This window comes from Arachis ipaensis, chromosome B05 (genome assembly GCF_000816755.2).
Source record: "Arachis ipaensis cultivar K30076 chromosome B05, Araip1.1, whole genome shotgun sequence".
NCBI classification, from domain to species: Eukaryota; Viridiplantae; Streptophyta; class Magnoliopsida; order Fabales; family Fabaceae; genus Arachis; species Arachis ipaensis.
The window spans coordinates 31,429,222-31,450,883 of record NC_029789.2 but is presented as its reverse complement, the minus strand read 5'-3'; the positions used below and the strand labels follow the sequence as shown (position 1 = coordinate 31,450,883).

The following is a 21,662-nucleotide window of genomic DNA, read 5'->3' as shown; positions in this document are numbered from 1 at the left end:
AACCTCAAAAGGCTAATGTAATTATAGTACCCATACTTTAACTCTTTGTCCTCTTCCTTCTCTCTTCTAATCCGAAAGTGTTCATCAGTGTTTGCTAGCGCCAACATTATTGGTGGCAGTGAAGGAAACATCGTGCAATGGTAGTTGAAGTGAGCAGTGGGCTTGGAGTAAACAACAATGGTACTCGGCTTTTGCGCCGTGAGAGAGGGAGGAAATGGCGGAGGCAGTGGGGGAACAAGGTGGCGAAAGACAACAGGCGGAGAACGGCGAAAGCAACGACACAATATGTATCGCCTTAATCAAGCGTCATATGTGGTGATATTCATAGGCCAACAGATAATTTTACATTTTGTCCTTTGTATTTCAAAATTATTTATTATAGAGAAAGTATAAAGAGCCAATGACCTAAGCGTACAATGTGTACAATGAAGGTTTGGAAAGTATTAGAGATATTATTATTAGTGTTACATTGTTTTGTCAAGTTATGCTTTTGGGATGAGTGGTTTCAGGACATGGTATAAAAATTCCAGATCCGGAAGGTCAAGGGTTCGAATCTTGGTGAATCCAAAATTAGCTTTTTATAACATGAGATGTTTATGGTATCCGGATGGGTATCCCTGCTATCCGGATGGTTATTGTGCATAGTATAAGTGATGTTCATTTGATTCATAAACCAAAGATTTAGCCCATTGTACACATTGTACACTTAGGCCATTGGCTCCCTAGCACTACTCTTTATTATATTGTATATGGCATTTTGTTATAAATTCTATTTTTTTTAGCAATAGAATTGTCAGTTTTAGTTATTGCTATTATAATTTTTTTTTATGATTGTTGTAGAATTAGGATATTTTTTCATTATAAAACTTAAAAGGATTGAAAATTGACTTTTCTAATATTTTTGTGTGGAAAAATTTTTTTATTTTATATATTAAATATTTTATTTATTAGTATAAGTAATTGAGATTAAGAATTTTGGTGAGAATTAATAAATAAATATTTTTATTGACATTGAGAATTGAAATATAAAATCATGATCGATTCTGTGTGGTTGATTAATATGGATAATAATTATGATTAATGAGTGATTAGTTATATATGTACATATAGATTATGCTTGAGAAACGAGTAGCCTAGAATGGAAAATTTTTCTTGGGTTGGTTAAGGTATTACGACCCTTGAGGTTTACAGTAAAGAAACAGAAGTGCTTAAAATAGAATTACAGCAACTAGAAGTGCCGTAAACCAAAATCCAGAATTGCAGAAAACACAAATATATCAAACAGAAGTGCACAATACCAGAATTGCAGTAAACAGAATTGCTTAAGATAGAATTACTGCCGTAAACCAGAAACCAGAATTGCAAAAAACACAAATACATCAAACAGAAGTGCTCAAAACCAGAAATGCAGAAACCAGAATTGTATAAAACCAGAATTGCAGTAAATGGAATTACAGAAAATAGAATTATAGCAACCAGAAGTGACGTAAACCAACTACCAGAATTGCAGAAACCAAAATTGCAGTGAACAGAATAGTACAATTTTACCTGGATTATAGAATGACTCCAATAATAGATTAATTTTATGAATTGAATTTCGGGTACTTGTGTGGGTCGCTTTTTCACCATATCCTCAATATTATCATGTGCACCTTCTTCATCATCTATCTCATCATCAACCACCATTGGAATTGTCCATTCCCCGTGATTAATCCATGTTCTATATCCCTTGACAAATCCATCGGCTACTAAATGGTCAAAGACAACACCTCTTCTATACCAATTTATGTTGCAACACCTCTTACAAGGACATTGGATTTATTTTCCTTCTGGTTCTCCCTCAGAGTATGCAAAGTCTAAGAAACTGTTAACACCATTGATATACTCTTCGCTATACCTCGGTAGATCCATCCAATCTTTCGGCATATCACAAAACCTAATCGATAATTGTTACATTTTTTAGGAGGACAATCTTTCAGGGTCGCCAAGTGAAACTCACGATAATAGAAGAGGAAGGGTGTTATGAAATAAAGGGGAATCAATAATGAAAAGGACTTTCATAGCCTCATAGTTAGGTTGAGAAATAGAAAAACTCCTAGAAGTAATTCTCTAAACATTTTACTAGAAACTCATTGAAGTAAAACAAATAAAGGCAAACAAAGAATTTATAGTATCCATATAAAAAGTTAAATTTCAATTTCAAAAATAACACAGCAATCAAGGTATCATAAAGTGAAAAGAATGAAAAGTGTGCATTGTACCTTGTCATGACACGATCAATTATTGACAAAATCTGATTTGCTTGGGAGCTTCAACCAAAAACTTCAATCTGTTTGTTACCGGGTAAAAATTCAAAAGATTAGACCAAATACACCAATATTCTATCTATCTACGATGATAATTGTAGTTAAGATGCGTATATCTTGCTCGTGTGATATATAAGATTATGGATAGCTAATTTTTATTAGGTTTCTTTCAATATTTGAATGTTTTCGTTTAATTTTATATTTTACAATATCTGATTTAGGTAGCCTAAGAATGAAGAAAAATCTTAACCAGTGTGCAGGAATGAAATGCGATAAGATTCAATTATATTTTCTGAACCATAACAAAAGAGGAAATCATCTAATAATCTTATTACTAACTTCAAGCTATAGATAGATTCATAAAGCTCACACCCACACCAAGTCAAACTTCAAGGCAGAACCTTGAATTTACAAGCTCATTGTTTTCATGAAACTGATTTCTTGTTATTATACATATTTTCAAATTTTCAAAGCACAAACAGTTAAAAAACAGAAATCCGAAGACATTCATAGACACAATAAACACCAAAAAGTAAGCAAAAAAATCAGAGAAATGTTGGCAAGTCAAGATCATTGATACAAAAGTCAAAAAATAAATAATAAGTTATAATATACATAAAAAGAAAAACAGAAAAAGAAAAAAGAAAAATATGAGGTGCATGCCTGTTAATAACAAGATCAATAAAACCTATGTCTATGTAACTATCATTTTTTTTCTTTCATTTTTTAAAAAACTTGTTTTGGTATCCTGCAGTTCTATTGTGAAGCTCTAGGAAGGATCAATGGCGAGTTGTTGATTGGATTTTGCTAGCTAGGGAAGTGAAATTTGCCATGGCTTTGGCGCCTCACAAATATATTTATATTATACCATTATGTCAGAAGAAATATAAAATTTCTATAGTTAAATCTTAACCACCGTACCAATATTAGTGTCTAATTAGCTAGGTAGCTGAAGGTATAAACATTATATATCTAATTAAAAACTTCAGAAATAATCACTTTAAAATTGAATAGATTTAAATTATTCTAATAGGCTAACTCAAAAGGTGAGACATGCCTTGCATACACTTGTTATAAATATTATTGAGATCTTATTCTTGAAAAATATAAGATTTGCAATAATAATAAATTAAAATAAAAGTTAATTCATGATAATGAGAAATTCACAAATTTTCATAGACTGAGGAATATATGTTTTTAATTTATGTCTTCATCACTTGAAATGGAACTGATTATATTAAACATGTAAAAAAAGAGTTAAAAAAAACACAATTCATTACATTATTGGTGTCTGGTGATGATAGTTGTTATAAAAATTAAAAACACATTTATAATAAGTGGATCCTGTTAATAATAATTTCTTCTGAAACGAGAGATGCTTGCCTTGAAAAGAAGAAGAAAAGAGAGATGCCTTTAGACATGCTTTTTCAGTTGTCTTAAAATTCTATTCTATATATACTAATAACAACCCACCTAAATATATGAAGATCAAACCTATTTTGTCATCATACCAGTATCTTATATCGGGGTTAGTCTGTATAGTACGTACTTGAAGTTCAAACTGTTTAATTTGCACTTGTTAACTAACCATATCATGCATGATAATAAGATTTGATTCAGTGATATTAATCCTACCATAGAAAATACAACATTTTTCCAAGTTGTCTCTGTACATGACGAAGAAAATTTAACTAATTATTATTATATAACTCTAAATGTATTATATACTGTATACTACTTACTATATCAGTACAATTTTGTGTATGCTTTCTCAGTTGTCTTGTCACATTCACGACAAGGATCAATTAAACAATATAATGGAATTCAAAGCTTATTCAGAACAGAACAGAACTAAAATAAACACCAACTAATGATTTCATTTTCAGAACAGAACTAAGATTTTCAAGCAGCTGAACACACACGCACACACTGCTTAAAACGGAAAATAGTAAGAACAAAAATTGAAGGCATGCACGTACCAGAGTAAGCAAAACGCAAGCTGAAGCAAATCCGCAGAGTAGCACTGTTGCACACACATGCCATTATAATAGCCCTATTCTTGAGAACACCACTATCAAATCAAATAATGCAAGCTGAGCGAACATACCTTCTCAAATCGGAACCCTAAAATCGGAAAGCCTCTCAAATTTTAGAACCAAATGAAGGTGAATACATACCTTCTCGACGACGATGAGCGAAGAGAAGACGATGCTGAGCGCAGAGTCTTCCCAATGATGAGCTCGCAGCGATGGTCGGAGCAGAAAGACGAAGAGGAGCGATGGTTCTCGATGGCAAGTGGTGAGTGGGGAAGAGGAACGACGATGAGTGGGCAACGTGACGGCGGGAGGGTGATGAGTGATGGAATGGGGAGAGTGGTTCTCTGATTTGGGGAAGCACAATGGCGCGAAGGCGAAAAGGAGAAAAGGCAGGTCTATTTACGGGTGTCCATGCGCATAGTGATATCGGGTTTGATGCGACCTAAATTCGATCCGAAATATATATAGGCCTATTTATTAGACTTGAATTTAGCCTTAGACCCTATAAAACTTACACACTTTTGGATTACGATTATTTTGGATAAAAACCGGGTGAAAATAAGGCCGTTAATATTACATTACTTTAATACTTTCTTGATACTTTCTTATAAACTAGCATGTGAAAATATTCAAATTTTCAAGACTTTAACCATTATTTGATATGGTAAAATTCATTTAGAAAAATATAAAAAAACCAACTCTTCTCTAAAATTAAAGCATAATCATAATCAATACTAATATTGTCTAATAACACCAAATATTTAAATCAATACAAATAACACAATATTATGCATTAGTCTAAAATCTTATGCAAATTAAACATAAAACATTAACTTATAGTCTTATAATAACTAATAACACAAAATATTAAAGTTTATAATACTTAAATTCCACATAAGAATAGCCATCATCCATCACTAAAAACACAAAATATTAATTGTGTATGATGACCGGGCTACCGGGCCGAGTTCGGGTGACCCGAGCCATGGCCCGGACCCGACCCGAAATAATGACCGGGTCTATTTTTGAGACCCTTATCCGGCCCTAGACCCGATGAAATCACACCAAAATAATTCCTAAAGTGTTCGGGGCCAGGCCGGATCTTTTGGTCGGGCCGGACCATGCACACCCCTAGATCTCTTTGGTAAAAAGGGGAAAAAACATAATGAGTCACGTTACTAATTAGGGTTAACGACCAAAAACCCCTAAATTATTCAAATTGGGACAAAAATACACTCGAATTTTATTATTGACAAAAATATCTTTAAATAATTTTAAAACGCGACAAAAATGTCTAACAGTAAATATATATTTTCAAAAAATGTCTTAGAGATTGAATTTTGATGTAATTTTTTGCAAGCATAATTAAAAAAATAAGATATTATTATTCTTAAAATTTTGTGATTTTTTTCTAAGTATATATTTTTTTATGATTTTTTAAAAGTAGGGAAAAGTATACTTTTTGTCCTTGAAGTTTGGCAAAAGTTTTAAAAATACCCCTAAGTTTTATTTTGTTTCAATTTTGTCCTAAAAGTTTTCGATTTGCATCAGATATATCCTCGATGGCTAAATTTTTAAAAAATTTAAGACCAATCTAACAATAATGTATGAAAATTATGCTTGATTTTCTTGTATTGAGGGTTGTTCTTATGAAATTGTTGTTGAATTAGTCTTAAATTTTTTGAAAAATTAGCTGTCAGGGGTATATTTGATGCAAATCGAAAACTTTTAGAATAAAATCAAGTGGCGAAAAAGTGCTTGGCGGATGAATTATCGGCAGATTGGACATGGAATTTGAAGGGAGATCTAAAACAAATTGCATTTTTAGAGACTCGGGGCTTGAGTAGTTGTATCCGCTGGGGTCGAACCGAGGGCCAAGAAATACAACAAGAGACAGAAAATCTACCCGTTGAAGATGGAAGAAGAAGACAGTGGACCTGATCGGATTTAGCAGGGCAGGTGAATTTCGAAAACGGAAGAAGCCCACAAGTGATGCAATGTCTGGCGGCACAGGAAGAGAGAGAGCAAACCACTTCTTTCAGGCCGGGAGATAAGCGAGAAGCCTCATTGAAACTCGACGGCGAAACGTCTTCAACAGAGACGACAATGGAAGAAAATGCAATGGGTATCGCAGCAATCATTTCAGAAGAACTGGTGGCGACAGATACCAACCGGCGAAGACTTTTTCAATGTCGGCATGTTCGGGCTTCAAGCGACCACGGTGATGCGGGCTACGACGGCGTGGCGGGCGGAAACGGAAGCGGAAGCGACAGAGGCAAGGATGGCAAGTATCATGACACATGCACAGGCGAGGTTGCGGTCAACGAGAATAATATAGGCGACGGCAATGTGGCAAGCAATGGCAATGAAATAGACGACTGCGACGTGATGGGTGGAGACCTGGTAGTAGCGCATCACAAAGAAGATAAAGATTACAATTTGAATTGCATCCGTGTGTTTTAAAATCCGGATCGGATTGGAGTTGGAGCTTCGTTCGTATTTGGATCTGGGCCGAATTGGCGGTTCGGGTCATGACAAAAAAAAAAGTATGCACTATTAAATATGGCGACAAATTTTTTCTACTATAACATTCAACATCTTCCTCTTTTCTTTTTTTTTAACCACAAAAAACGTTCCTGAATTATTCAACGACAAAAATACATTTAAATTTTATTATCGATAAAAATACATTCAAATAATTTAAAAATATGACAAAAATATCCAATAGTAAATATGTATTTTCAAAAAATATCTTAGAAATTGAATTTTGATGTAATTTTTTTCAAACATAATTAAAAAAATGAGATATTATTATTCTTAAAATTTGGTGACTTTTTTCTAAGTATATATTTTTTTGTGATTTTTTAAAAGTATTATTGGTTGTTAACAAAAAAATATAAAAATAATATATACTTAATAAAAAATTACCAAATTTTAAGAATAATAATATCTTATTTTTCTAATCATACTTGTAAAAAATTGCATCAAAATTCAATCTCTAATGTATTTTTTAAGAAATACATATTTAATGTTAGATAATCTTGCAAAAAAAACTAATATTAAATATGTATTTCTCAAAAAATACATTAGAGATTGAATTTTGATGTGATTTTTTGCAAACATAATTAGAAAAATGAGATATTATTCTTAAAATTTGGTGATTTTTGTTAAGTACATATTATTTTGTGATTTTTTAAAAGTATTATTGGTTGTTAACAAAACAAATTATAAAAAATATATACTTAACGAAAAATCACCAAATTTTAATTTAAGTATAATAATATCTTATTTTCATAATCATTCTTACAAAAAATTACATCAAAATTTTATATTTACTGTTGGGTATGTTTATTGTGTTTTTAAATTATTTAGAGACATTTTTTAGGATAGTAAAATTTGAGTATATTTTTGTCAGCGTTTAAATAATTCGGGGATAATTTTGGTGCTTAACCCTACTAATTATAATGTGTATTTGGTGAAAAAGAGAAAAAAATTTACCAAGTGTTGGTGAATATTTGTCCCAAGATACATTAGGCAATATTTTTAAAGTGCACCCAAAACATAATAAATAGGTTACTCTTCAAAAGCGCTCTCTTTGGTGAAAAAAGTGTACCCATAAATATTAAGATAAGGTGACGCTTTATAAGTGATCTTTATAATATCTAAGAAGACACTTTTCAAGTGATGCCACAACTGTGTTTCTTATTTTCCTATAAAATGGTAACACAGAGAAAAGCGTAGCCTACAAATATATTATGCTTTTCAAATGTAGTTAAAAAAATTGTAGTTGAATGAGTATTTTTCTTGTAGTGACGTAAGATGAAAGTGTAATATTTAAAAATTAAAAGATGTAAAAAGAATTTAATAAATGTTGAGGTAAGTGCCGTAAAATTTAAAAAGATAATGGTAATTATAGTAAAAGACGTAGAAAGATAATTTAGTAGCTGAAACCCTAGAAACCTCTTCATAAAACACTTAGGGAAAGCTCGAGAAGAAAGTTATGTTTGATTATAGAACTGAAAAAGGATTAAGTGAGACGAATGAAAACATAAGTATGGAAAAAAATTGAGACTTAAAAAGTGAATGATTAAGCCCTAAAGGATAAGAAAAACAGAATCTATAAGTTGGAGGTCGCTTATAGAAATCGGTGAATGTTGTTTCGGCCTTTGGATTGAATATACGGACGGGGACACCGGTGGATTGGAGTTGCTTTTCTAGATATACTCAGCCTGACAAGTTGTTCTTGTAAGGCGTCGTCCCTTACAGAGGTATGACGTGAATACTCAGTCAGAGAGTTGTTCCTGTAAGAGAGTTACTTACAGAGGTATGACGTGAATACTCAGTCAGTTGGTATTGTTGGTATTAGAGTTACTTACAGAGGTATGACGTGCCTGCTTAGTACTTTTCAGTTTAGTCTCTCTTTTTGTTAGTATACAGAGAAAATAGTAAAGTCTAGAAGTGCTAGACTAGTCTGGACACTAGTTAGGTGGCTTTTTGTATGGGTCAGGACCTGAGGATATCATATGTTCATATATGTATATAGTTATCTTATAGGGTATATACTGATAGCGTCTTTGAACGCTATAATGATGTATGAAGATATGTGAATATTTTTGTTCATGTTTATGTTTGTGATGTTATTTACTTCTATACACTCAGGATGATAAATTATTCAACATTTTAAAAAAATTACCCATAAAATGGTGACGCGTTAACAACGAATCAGATTTATATAATAAATATTAGTTAATATGTAGTAAGGTATGTCAGTAACGCCTAGTTCCTGGTATGATCATGACATACTAGGAGTTGGGCCGTTACATCTATCAAATACCACGTCGAATTATATTCACTAGTTCTAATTATATAGATGTAAGAGTTCAACAAAGGGCAATAAACTCTATTTTGTTAAAGAATGGTTAGATTTATTTATATATTATGACCAACTCAACGAAATGTAGATAAAAGTTTTTTTAGGAGGAGCTCAATTTTTGATTGAGCAGTTACTTCCAAAGAGTTTTATAGGCCAAATTCAAATTCTATCCCATGCATGCTTTCTACATGTGTCGACAAATCTTTAAAGTGAAAATACAATTTCAAATATTGGTGTTGTATTTAAATTTTCTTCTTTTAAAATTTTCATAATAAAAATATTTTTATAACATATTGCATTTTTTTTTTCAGAAACTGCCACCCTTCTAGTGTGTCAATGCAATGCTATTGATGAAAATAAAGATCAATTTAGTTTCTCGGTGTGGTTATTATATTCCTTACCGCATTACATAAATAACAGATGATAAAGCTTATTTAACTAAAGGATGGTCTGAATTTGTACGGGTTCTAATGTTTAAGCTGATGATATTATTTCAATCAGTTGTCGTTATGAGAATGACTCTAATCTATGTGTCTAAGGTCTAGAACAATTTATGTTTTATATATTAGTTTAGTTCAAATATTAACATTTAATTAAATTAATTTTAGAGAAATTTGAATTGTTACCTCAATTTATATATTATGGCTATTATTTTTGGATATGTATTTTTAAATTTTTTAATATAAAATTTCTTTTAGTATAACTAAGGAAAAATTGCTGCAACTTTTATCACATTAGAATTGCCATGAAACCATGATGATCACCATACTAATATACTCAACGACATATATCAAATTTGGATGAGAAAATCCAGAAATTACATGCGAAAATGATCTCATACATGTCTATTTCCAATTGGTCTAACTTTAATAAACTTTATGAGATCATAAGTTAGAGTAAAAATAAAACTAAGGTTTAATTACTCTGCTGGTCCCTATAGTTTTACAAAATTTTTAATTAGGTCTCTATACTTTTTTTCTTTTTAATTGGGTCTTGCACCAAATTTTTTTTCAATTAAGTCCCTCTTAGTAGTAATTGGCTTCATTACATAGGGACCTAACTAAAAAAATGGTGCAGGGACTCAAATAAAAGGAAAAAAAAAGTGTAGGGACTCAATTGAAAAAAAATTTGGTGCAGAGACCCAATTAAAAGGAAAAAAAGTATAGGGATCTAATTGAAAATTTCGCGAAACTATAGGGACCAACAGAGTAATTAAACCTAAAATAAATACTTTATTTTCGTAGAAATATTTATATTCGTAAATTTGTCTAAACCATATAAGCAATCCACACTCCCAATAAAATAATATATTATAAAATGATATGACACTCATATGAATAGTATTCACACGAAAGACCTTGTTTGTTTCTTATAAACCAAATATGCATGCATTTATGGGGTTTGTACTAATTTGCTTATTAGACACTTAAACACTTTGAACTCTTTTCTTTAATAACAATTTAAAATATTAGACTACTAACACATTATCACAAAATAACTCAAGTGATCTTTCAAATATATATCCATAATTTGTGGAGTTAAACCGCAAAGTAGTCCCTGAGATTCACGAAATGCACCAATTTGGTCCTTAACTTTTCAATTACACTATTTATGTCCTCGAGATTGGAAAAAATGCACCTATTTAATCCCTTCCTATTTTTTTGTCCAAATTGCTTCCCGGCGGCAGTGATATGATAATAGATTGCCACGCTAGAGTGTCTAACGGTTACATGACATGGCAATCGAAAGTGTTTAACCCAATGTGGTCCCTGAGCCCCTTTTTAACCCTAACTGCAGAAGTAGCGCACCACTTCTTCTTCTCCTTTCCTGTTCGTTTTCTTCCCTGTTCGTTTTCACTCACTGCATGGGTACAGAGACCATTTGATTCGACCTTATTTCTCTTCTGGTTTATCACCAATCTTTGGTTACCTACTAAAAACAAACTTCAATTTTCAAGTCCTCGTGAATTCTGAGCCATCTGGGTATTCTTACTTCCCTAAAAAAGGTAACTTTTTTCTTCTTTTTTGTTGTTTCAATCCCAAATTCTTCAATGGCACAAGTTGTTGAGGAAAGAGAGAACAGCAGAACTCGCATGAGCGATTTTTCAAGAGATTTGCTAAAAAGGTTCATGTCCGTGAACCATCATCACCATCATGAGCTACAACAATAACAACATCGCCATGGTGATGGAGATGCAGAACAAGAGATTGAGCTGAGCCTTAGTCTTTCAATGAACGATCGTTTTGGTGTGGACCCAATAGCGAAGAAGATCAAGAAAACAACATCAATACCCGAATTTTCATTCTCAAAGATGAAGATAATAACAACAATAATAACAATCAAGATGTTGGGGGTTACTATAATAACATGCCAATGTCTTGCACAACAAATTTGATAAGAACATGAACGGAGACAGAGGAGGAGTGGAGAAAGAGGAAGGAGTTGCAGACGCTGAGGAGGTTGGAAGCAAGAAGAAAGCGCTCTAAGAAGTAGCATAGGAACATAAAGGCCATGAGAAAAAAGAGTACTGTTCTTCTTCTTCTTTCTCTGAAGATATTGCTGCTTTTGTTGATGGAAACAATAGCAATTTGGTGGAGGCTGCTTTGAATGAATTTAGTAGTTTGGGAAGAACGGCATCGTTGAGTACTAGCGTGGCAATCCATTGCCACATTACTGCCGCCGAGAAGTAGTTTGGATGGAAAAATGGGAAGGGACCAAATAGGTGCATTTTTTCCAATCTCGAGGACATAAATAGTGCAATTGGAAAGTCAGGGACCAAATCGGTGCATTTTGTGAATCTCAGGAACTACTTTGGGGTTTAACTCTAATTTGTGACATATGTTTGTAGTCACTTAATTGAGTGTCTTCAAAAGGTGTTTATATTCAAATGCTTTAGTGGAAAGAGTAATAAGTAACCTCTCAACACTTTTCAAAGAACTCTTCTAATGAACATATGAATATATATGCAATGGATCAAAATTGCTTTGACATCCAACAAAGTCAGAATCTGAATACCAAATGATCTTTAATCTTAGTTTCTGACTTCATATGTGTGAACATGTAATATTTTACTATAATACAACTTGTCTATCTACTATTTAGTGATCCATTCTTAACTAACTCGAATATTTGCTAAAGATACTAATAAAGTACACAATAACTACAAGTGTATAAATTCTTTATTCATTAGATTAATGCTTAGACTAATGCTGAAGCATAATAAACGTTATGCACTTTTGAACTTTATAACTTTCTTGTGGCACTTATTAAGACTGAACCTGTCTCTCTTAGAGTTGTATACAATATTATTTACAATTTTGCACGTTGCTGACATATAGAATAGTAAAAATATACTTACTTCCACTGAACTGATATAAATTAATAATCACATTTATCTCAAAAAATCATATGAGATAATAATTTGATGAAATATAAGTTATTAATGACAAAATGTCTTTTTTTTTTTAATTCCAAAAAATTCTATTTAAGAATAAACCAACATTGACATATATAATTTCAAAGTAAAATAATATATTCACACAAGTTATATATCATATGAATAAAATTCATATAATGTTGAGTACATCACAAATACCTAGCACAACATTAATATTTAGCCTTTAGATAGAAATATTAATTTGTAAGTGGTATTTTAATACAGTAATCAAACATCGATAATAAATTCTGCCAAATAATAAGTCTATCTTTAGACAAACTTATTATTCGCATGAAACCAAATAAGTATCATATGTTTATTACCATAAATGCGCATGTAATTTGGCCAAGTACAGAACTTCCTTTAGGCCGATCTGTACTCGCATAAATTACGCACAGATAAATTTATTTAGTATGGTTTACCAAATATTCTCAATAAAATTCTGTCAAACAATAAGCCTATCTTTGGATTGACTTATTGTTGACATGAAAACTTGAAAATTATACTTATTTATTACCGCATATATTTTCTATCAATTGGCCAAATACCAACATTTCTTTGGGCCAATTAGTGGTTGCATAATTAAACAGAAAATAAACACAAGGTTCAATGTTTATTATTTGGCCAAATAATAAATTTTGTTTGGGCTAATTATTATTTAAGGTTTAGGGTTTTACCATTCATAAGCACACTACTAAATCGAATTCATTGAGTTTGATTTATACATGCTTCTGGGTAATGGTAAATCAACTCCATTGGTTTCGATTTACTATGAATATATTTACTCAAATTCCAAATTTTAAATACGAATTCATTCACTCAAATTCCAAATTTATTAAAAAATACATTTATTCAAATTCCAAATACAATACTCTTCTACACAATCAATAATTTAAAAAATTAAAAAAACAATATTACACAATCAAATTGTGTTAATTCGAGTTAATATATGCCTAACGCATATAAATAGGAGCTGAACGTGAAATTTTTACCATAGTAGGAATCACAAAAAATGCTTATAATAAAAAATTTGAAGGTATTTGCTTCGGTACAATGATAAATTTATACGTACCGATACAATAAAAATGTAGACAAATAATAAAACGATACATGTATTATATTATCGACGTCAGTTTTTGAAATGTACTTGTTCCCCTATAGTACTCATAACATCTTTTAAGCCATTTTTAAATTTTATAAAATTATTTACAATAATTACAAAAAATGCTTATAATAAAAAATTTTAGTTGTATTCTGTTACAAAATGAATAATTATAATGATATGAGTATTTTAGATAAAGATCAATACAAAAAAATTTAAATTCCATACAATATTTTTTCATCCAATTTTAAACGTTCATAAATATTTTGAAAAAGTCTCATAAATTTTTGGATAATATTTATTTTTTTAATTTTTTAAATTATTGATTGTGTGTGTAGAAGAGTATTATTTCATTTAGAATTTGAGTAGATGTATTCCTTAATAAATTTGAGTAAATGTATTCTTTAATAAATTTGGAATTTGAATAGATGTATTTGTATTTAGAATTTGGAATTTGAGTAAATGTATTCATAGTAAATCGAAGTTAATGGGATTGATTTACTATTAGCCAGAAGCATGTATAAATCGAACTCGATGAATTCGATTTACTAAGGAGGCTAAATCGAATTTTTTTATTCAATTTAGTAGTGTGCATGTAAATCGATATTCATTGATTGGATTTACTAATGTTTGCTCTAATTCGAATTCATTCAATTCAATTTACATTTGAAATCGAACTAAGTAATTCGAATCTATTAGATTCGATTTACTACTAACAAGCCTAAATCGAATTCATTAAATTCAATTTATATAGAATTATTGAACGAGATATTCAAGTAACGTTTTTGCATTTGGAGGATTTAGATAATTTTAATTTTTTTTTGGTTTATATGGATGAATTACCCTTATTTTATCTGTGTATTTCATAACTTTAAAAAATATTTTATGACCTGAGATAATTTGTTGAATTAATTCTTTTTAAATTGTGATAAATTTAATTTGTCTGATGAAAATATTAAAAATTTTGTATTGTCAAATATAAAAGATATCATGCATTTTTATAAAAAGAGTTTACAAGAATATCCTCTAAGGTTAATCCTTTTTAGGGTGGTAATTAGTATTTTACTGAGTCTAAAATAAAGTAAAAATCTAAAAACTATACCTTATCATTATTTAAGATTAAATCCAAGTCAAGTCGGCCCCGTATGCACCACTACCGGAATGGATCGTGTTTAATTTTTTTTAAATTTCACTGAAGCTCCAGCTCTCTAATCTGTATCACTGTGGCTCACTGGCTCTCAAGCTCTCTCCCTCTCTCGTCTCCGGTCTCTCTATCTTTGCTCTCGCACTCAAGCTCGTCATCGCCCTCCGTGTCGTCACTCGTCACCGTCTTGCACTCAGTCGCGCGCCTTTCCTTTGATCGTCGTTGCTGGCAGCAGAAGCAGCAGGTCCCGGAACTGGTCGTCATTGTCGATCTCGGTCTTGTCACGTCTTCTTTGCGCTCGTCATCAACAAAGCGTTTGTAGTCCAACGGTTAGGATAATTTCCTTCCAAGCAATAGACCCGGGTTCGACTCCCGGCAAACGCAGTTGATTGTTGAATTTGTTTTGTTTAATTTTGATATGCATTTTTCTTTTAGATATTGATCCATATTGCAGAACTTCCCCATTTTAAATTTCAATGTTGATATCATTAAATAAATCAAGGTACAATGAAAAACTGGCAATTTGGATGCTTGAAGGCCAAAGGCTTGAGACCTGGCATGCAGGTCCATGCCACGTTGCTTACTTCTGGAACCAACATGAACACTTTCTCTCTGAGTTCAGAACTTCTTGCTGTGTATGCTAGTCGTGGTGATCTTAAATCACCAAGGCTTTTGTTCCCAAAAATTGAGAACCCAAATGTCTTTGCTTTCAATTGGATGGTTCTTGGTTTGGCCTATAATGGTTACTATGATGATGCACTTTGGTACTTTCGTTTGATGCTTCATCTTGGTCACTCGGGCAACAAGTTCACCTTTCCCATTGTTCTTAAGGCATACGTTGGGTTAATGGATCTGAACAAGGGGATGCAGGTACATGCCATGGCTTATGAGATGGGTTTTCAAGATGATGTCTCTGTTGTCAATGCTCTCATAGATATGTATTGTAAATGTGGATGGGTTTCATCTGTTTGATAGAATGCCTGTGAGAGATGTTGTCTCATGGACTCGGGGAAGATTTAGGAAGCATTGGTGTCATTTGAGAGGATGAAGTTGGAAGGATTTAAGCCAAATGATTTCATGTAAAATGTTATGATATGATAAAAGCAAGGCTTTTGGTTTTGCGGATAGAATGAAGAAAGAGGGGTTTGTTCCTGATCTGGTTGCATGGAATGCGTTAATTTCTGGCTTCGTGCAGAATCATCAAGACATGGAAGCATTGAAGTTGTTTTGGGAGATGCTAAATTCAGGGATTCAACCTAATGAAGTAACTATCGCAGCACTGCTTCCTGCATGGGGATCATCATGTTATATTATATGGGGAAGAAAAATTCATTGATTTGAATGTTTTCATTGCGAGTGCTCTTATTGACATGTACTCAAAATTTGGGAATTTAAAAAATACGTAGAATGTATTTGACAACATTTCGAATAAAAATGTTGCATCATGGAATGCAATGATTAATTGCTATGGGAAATATCGGATGATTGATTCCTCCTTGGAGCTGGTTAGAAAAATGCAAGAGTTAGGTTTGCAGTCAAATGAAGTTACTTTTACAAGTCTTCTTTCAGCATGCAGCCACAGTGGTTCAGTGAAAAAAGGTTTAGAGATATTTAGATTAATGAAAAATCATTACGGGATTGAGGCAACCTTGCAGCATTATGCTTGCGTTGTTGATCTCTTCTGCCACTCTGGAAAGATAGTTGAAGCAAATTTCTCAAGATGATGCCAATTCAAGTGACAGAATCAATTGTGGGAGCTTTCCTGAATGGGTGCAATATACATGGAAAGAAGTGATTTAGCAAAAATGATGGCGGATGAACTAATGAAAATATAGTTAAAAGGACCTGGGGGCTTTGTAACACTATCTAATATTTATGCAGCTGATGGTGAGTGGGATCAGGTTGGAAACTTGAGGAAGGTGATGAAAGAGAAAAATGTTCACAAGAGTCCTGGTTTTAGTTGGCTTGAAAAGCCAGGTGAGACTCTTGAATGGAAGAAAGAAAAAGAAGCGATCAATAAGGCCGTCAGACTTGCCAAAATCTTTAACATTATAACTATTCAGCGTCAAACATAACCTATAAATAAAGGATCTTCACTCCAATTTCCCTTTTCACTATTATACAAACACTTTCCTTTTGACTTAATGGTCAAATTAGTCAGGATCTTCAATTGGTCCTTCAAAATTTTTTTAATCAAATTCATCGTTTAAAGATTTTTAGTTTTTAATTAGTTATATTAATTCTTTTGTCACTTTTTTTTATTGTCGGTGTCAAAATTTGCTAATTTGGCATGTTAAATAATACCACAATACACACTTAAAAGTTAAAAGTTTTAATTGACTATTAATATAAAAAGTTTATAAAATTAGATCAAATCAAAACCTAATTGATAAGAGAACTTGAACCATTAGAATTCCTTAATTTGGAGTTGATTTAATCTAATTTCATAAATTAGTTATGTTAATAGTCAATTAGAATTACTAGGTGTGTGTTGTGATGTTACTCAACGTATTACATCTACAAATTCTAACACTGCAATGAAAGTGATGCAAGGCTTGACTAATTTAAAATCTTTAAAAGATGAATTTAATTAAAAAAAATCTTTCAAGACCAATTTAAAGAACTAGTGATCTTTTATGACTAATTTGATCATTTATTCCGCTTCTCTCTACTCAGATTTGCTTCTTAGAACGCTACCTTCTTTGGAATTCTCTGTTTACTTTCTCCTCCTATTTTGTGAAGCTCCACACCATTCCCTGGTGGAAAATTTGGATTTTTATTTTAGGGTTCCATTTAATTTCATTATCATCTGCGATACTATAGTTTAATGGATTGGAGAATAAGGTTAAATTAGTTGAGGGGTGTTTTGTTTAATTTCTCATCAATAATATAATTATTGTCATTATGAAATTTCTTTATTCTCTTAGAGTTGTGTTGGATTGATGGAGATTTTTTGGGGCGGGATAACAGAATTGAGGGAATGCATTCTGCAGCTTTGTGATTGGGTTTTGGAAGAGATCAATGAGCAATGAAGGTCTTATTGATGGGAATACTGTGTGCCTGATATTATCTAGAATTTGTTTTTGTTTAGTAGTATTATGGTTGTTATAGCAACAGCAAGAAGGACCAAACTTTTTGGTTGTACAACATTACCAACATGTATGTACTGGTTAGTTGGGAGATGCAACAGAAATCCTCGTAGATTTTTGCATAGCTTACCAACATTGCGTCCAATGTATACTATAATTCCAATACGACATATAAGCATTCAAAGAAGCCACATTCTTCTGTTGAGAAGATGAGCAGTTGCTGTATTAAGAATAAGAAGCCAACAAATTGTGCAGCAAAGACTGTCAAGAAGCCAGAAAATTGTGCAATTAAAGCTGTTTGTCTGTTGAGCCACCCAAGTGTGAATAAACAACAATATTGATTGAAAAGACTGAAGATGTGGCCCCTGTTGCTATGGCTCCTATGGAGAAATCACACAATATCTGTAAATATTGGATGACTGACAACAGTGTGCATGGTTACCTGTGTCAGAATTTGCATTCATGGTTTTATGGTGATGAGTTTACTACACTTGCAAAGCTTCATGAACACAAGACGGTATACATGTCTCATTTCACCTTTTATTATATGGTATTAACACCTGAAAATATATTTTGTTTAGTGTTTTTACTGAGCTAATTCTTTAGTGAATTGCCTTGGTTTATGAATTTGGATGGTACATTAATTTTGTAAGCAAAATAAATTTAGGTGCTAATAAAATTATTTTCCAAAATGTTTACTTTGATTAAATTACTTAGCCATTGAATTAGATCCTACTATGCCAATATTGGTGGAATATTTAAGTATCAAATTTTTGTTGACAGGTTGTCACTAGAATCATACTGCCGTCTGGTTTAGACAAACTCTATTCTGGTAGCACTGATGGCACAGTTTGGGTGTGGGATTGCAACTGGCCATTGTGTTAATACTATAAATATTGATTCTGATGTTACTCTCTAATATCTAAAGGGCAATGAATTTTTGCTGTTGTAAAGCATGTTGTGAAGGTAAAAGCATACTTCACTCATTTATTTTATTGTGACAATGATATCTTGTGTATAGGAGTTTTAACTGTATGCTGATAATTTGGTTGTGGTTGTCGTTTAGGCATGGAATATTCAGACCAGTGCACATGTTACTTTTGATGGACCTAAAGGACAAGTCATTTCCATGAATGTTGGCAATGATATCCTCCTTGCTGGAGCAGAGGTAAATTACCTTGTAGTGATTTATGGTTGTTGTAATTCAACCTTTGATTATAGATAGCCATGTGCTACTTTTGTTGTTTGATTAAAACTGTCATATTTCGGCTAGTTTCTGTTGTCTATTAATTTTTCAATAATCGGTTTATTTAAATTGCAGGATGGTGTTATTTATGCTTTGAGATGCAACTATGATCCCAAAGCTGAATCTCCTTTCAAACTGGTTGCAGCACTAAGTGGTCATACTAAACCGGTGGTTTGTTGCTATTGGATGCTACAAGATACTTTATTTTGGGTCCATGGACCATAGCATTAAGGTAGTGTTTTCTGTGAACTTTGCAGTTTGTTTGTTTATTTATTTCATTGTGAGATATGCTTCATGTGGAGCTTTTACACCATCCTCGCAAATATTTTGTTTTTCTAAATAATTTCATTCATAATTTGGTCATGATTAGTCTTGGTGGTTTACACAATATTCTCCTTTTAGCTATGCAAGCTTGTTTCATTCTTCTTTGCTAAACCAATAGTGGGTCTGAAATGTTTGTTGTCCTGCTATCTGGAGGTTTGAGACCCTGATACATTATAGTGCATGATGACACTTAATGGGCATACTGATGAAATGACATCACTTATTTACTGGGAGGATTATTTGTTATCGAGTTCATCTGATTGCACACCGCACCAGTCAATGTCTGGGTATGCACTAAGGAGGAAACTCTGAAAGTGGCATACACTCACATTGAGGGAAATGTAAGTTGTTTAACCACTGACATTTGTGCTCAAATATGTTTAAGCTGATATTTTATTTTTATTTATGAAGAAGGTGAATTGTTTGTCTAATTCATATTTTTATTTTTATTTTTTTTATTATAGGCTGTTCTTAGATTGTATGGGATGACTGAAGCAGACGCGAAGCCAATATAGTTTTGCTCGTGTAAAGACAATTCAGTTCGTATTATGAATTGCCTACGTGATTGACTATCAAGCTTTCATCCTGTTGTCTTGCTACTTTTGCTGCAATGTGCTTTCTATAGGTTTTTAGAGAGAGGGCGACTATTTACAAGACAAGAAGTTTGATCCTGCGAGATAGGCCCTAGACTTGGAGGACTCTTCTTCACTGAGATGGGACTGGTTTGCTGAATGTGGGGAAATGGTTGGAAGAGTCCAAAGTACCAACCTCCTGAGCTACAACAACAAAAGGTCTTTGGAGAAGGAGAGTCTACAAGATCATTGGAATTGCATCATGTAGAAAATTTTCTGTCTATGATAATAGGTTTTTACCATTTGCAGTTTTAACGAGGCATAACCTGCATAGGTCGAGCAAAAGAAAAACTTGGGGAACTTTGTATATAATACCTATGATGTGTGAGAAAATAGTGATGTGTTTCAATTTTCTATGTTGTGTATTTTTTTTATGTTGAATAAGTTGTAACGAGGCTATGTTGCTTTGTTTTCCTCTTTCTTGAGTTGCAATTGTAATGAGCAATCTAAAAACATCTTTGTATCTATAATGTAACGGTCTTTGTATTATATAATTTTAAAGTTATTTAATTATTATAATATTAGATCGTAAATAGCTTCTTTGGTTAACTACAGATAGTTAACTATTGTCGATTTTGATTATAGACAAGATATATATTTAGTTAGTTTAGATTTTAAATATGTTTTCAATATGAACTAATTTTATGGGTTTAAAATGACACAGAAAAACAAAATTTCTAACGCAAAGTATTATAAGAAGAATATACGGTGAATGCTTGAAGCCTTGAATAAGGTAGTTTAATTTATGTGGTATATAATTAAATGTTTAAATACACTATCATGGATCAAATAAATTTAGCTTCAAGTTTTTTCTGTTAAAAAAGGTTTTTATTGCTCTAGTATGGGATTTTCCATTAAAGAAAACATGGTTCCTATGTCAAGTGTTTTGGAATCGAGATTTTGTTAGAATAAATATCATATTTATGATTGAGTTATGAGTTTAGTGGGACTAATACCTGAAAAAGAGTCCGACATCGGTGGGTCAATGAAAAAAGCTTTGAAGTCTTGGACGTTTCCACCATATGAACTTGCTTTTGTGATGATGGTTTTCCTAAGTCAACTCTCAATGAACTAACTCATATAGTGAGAGAGCGCAAAATCTCATAAGATTATTTTTAAAATGTTGGCTTCAAATTTTTTTTAGATATTAATCCCATTAGACTCATGATAGGTTGTTAAATCTTTCAATTTTTTAGTCTTGCCTCTATGTTATTCTATATGGTTCTTTATCAACATTATGGAAAAAAAATAATTTAATTGAATTTGTTAGAACTTATAAGCATATAATTTACTAATGGTCAGTTATATGGTACAAATTAATGCATACAGATTGAAGGATTTGTTGACAAGTGGCAAGAATCTTGGTTGTAGGGAACAAGCTTGGCAGAGCTCTGTAAGCTTGTCTCCTTTGGTTGCTGAAATGGTAGCCGGGTAATGAAAATAGGGAATAAGAAGCCAAGTTTACAGAACCCCA

The 21,662-nt window shown here is 32.2% G+C and overlaps 1 long non-coding RNA gene, 1 other non-coding gene and 1 pseudogene across 2 annotated transcripts; 2 read left to right on the top strand and 1 right to left on the bottom strand.

Annotated features, from left to right (window-relative positions):
* LOC107641801 lies at positions 1,319 to 4,769 on the bottom strand. Its single transcript, XR_001620435.2, has 4 exons — positions 4,484 to 4,769; positions 4,286 to 4,377; positions 2,262 to 2,329; positions 1,319 to 1,936 (listed from the first exon to the last, which is right to left on the bottom strand). It is a non-coding gene; the product is annotated as an uncharacterized LOC107641801 (long non-coding RNA).
* On the top strand, positions 15,210 to 15,281 carry TRNAG-UCC. The gene has a single exon. It is a non-coding gene; the product is annotated as a tRNA-Gly (tRNA).
* On the top strand, positions 18,254 to 21,623 carry LOC107640445 (annotated as a pseudogene).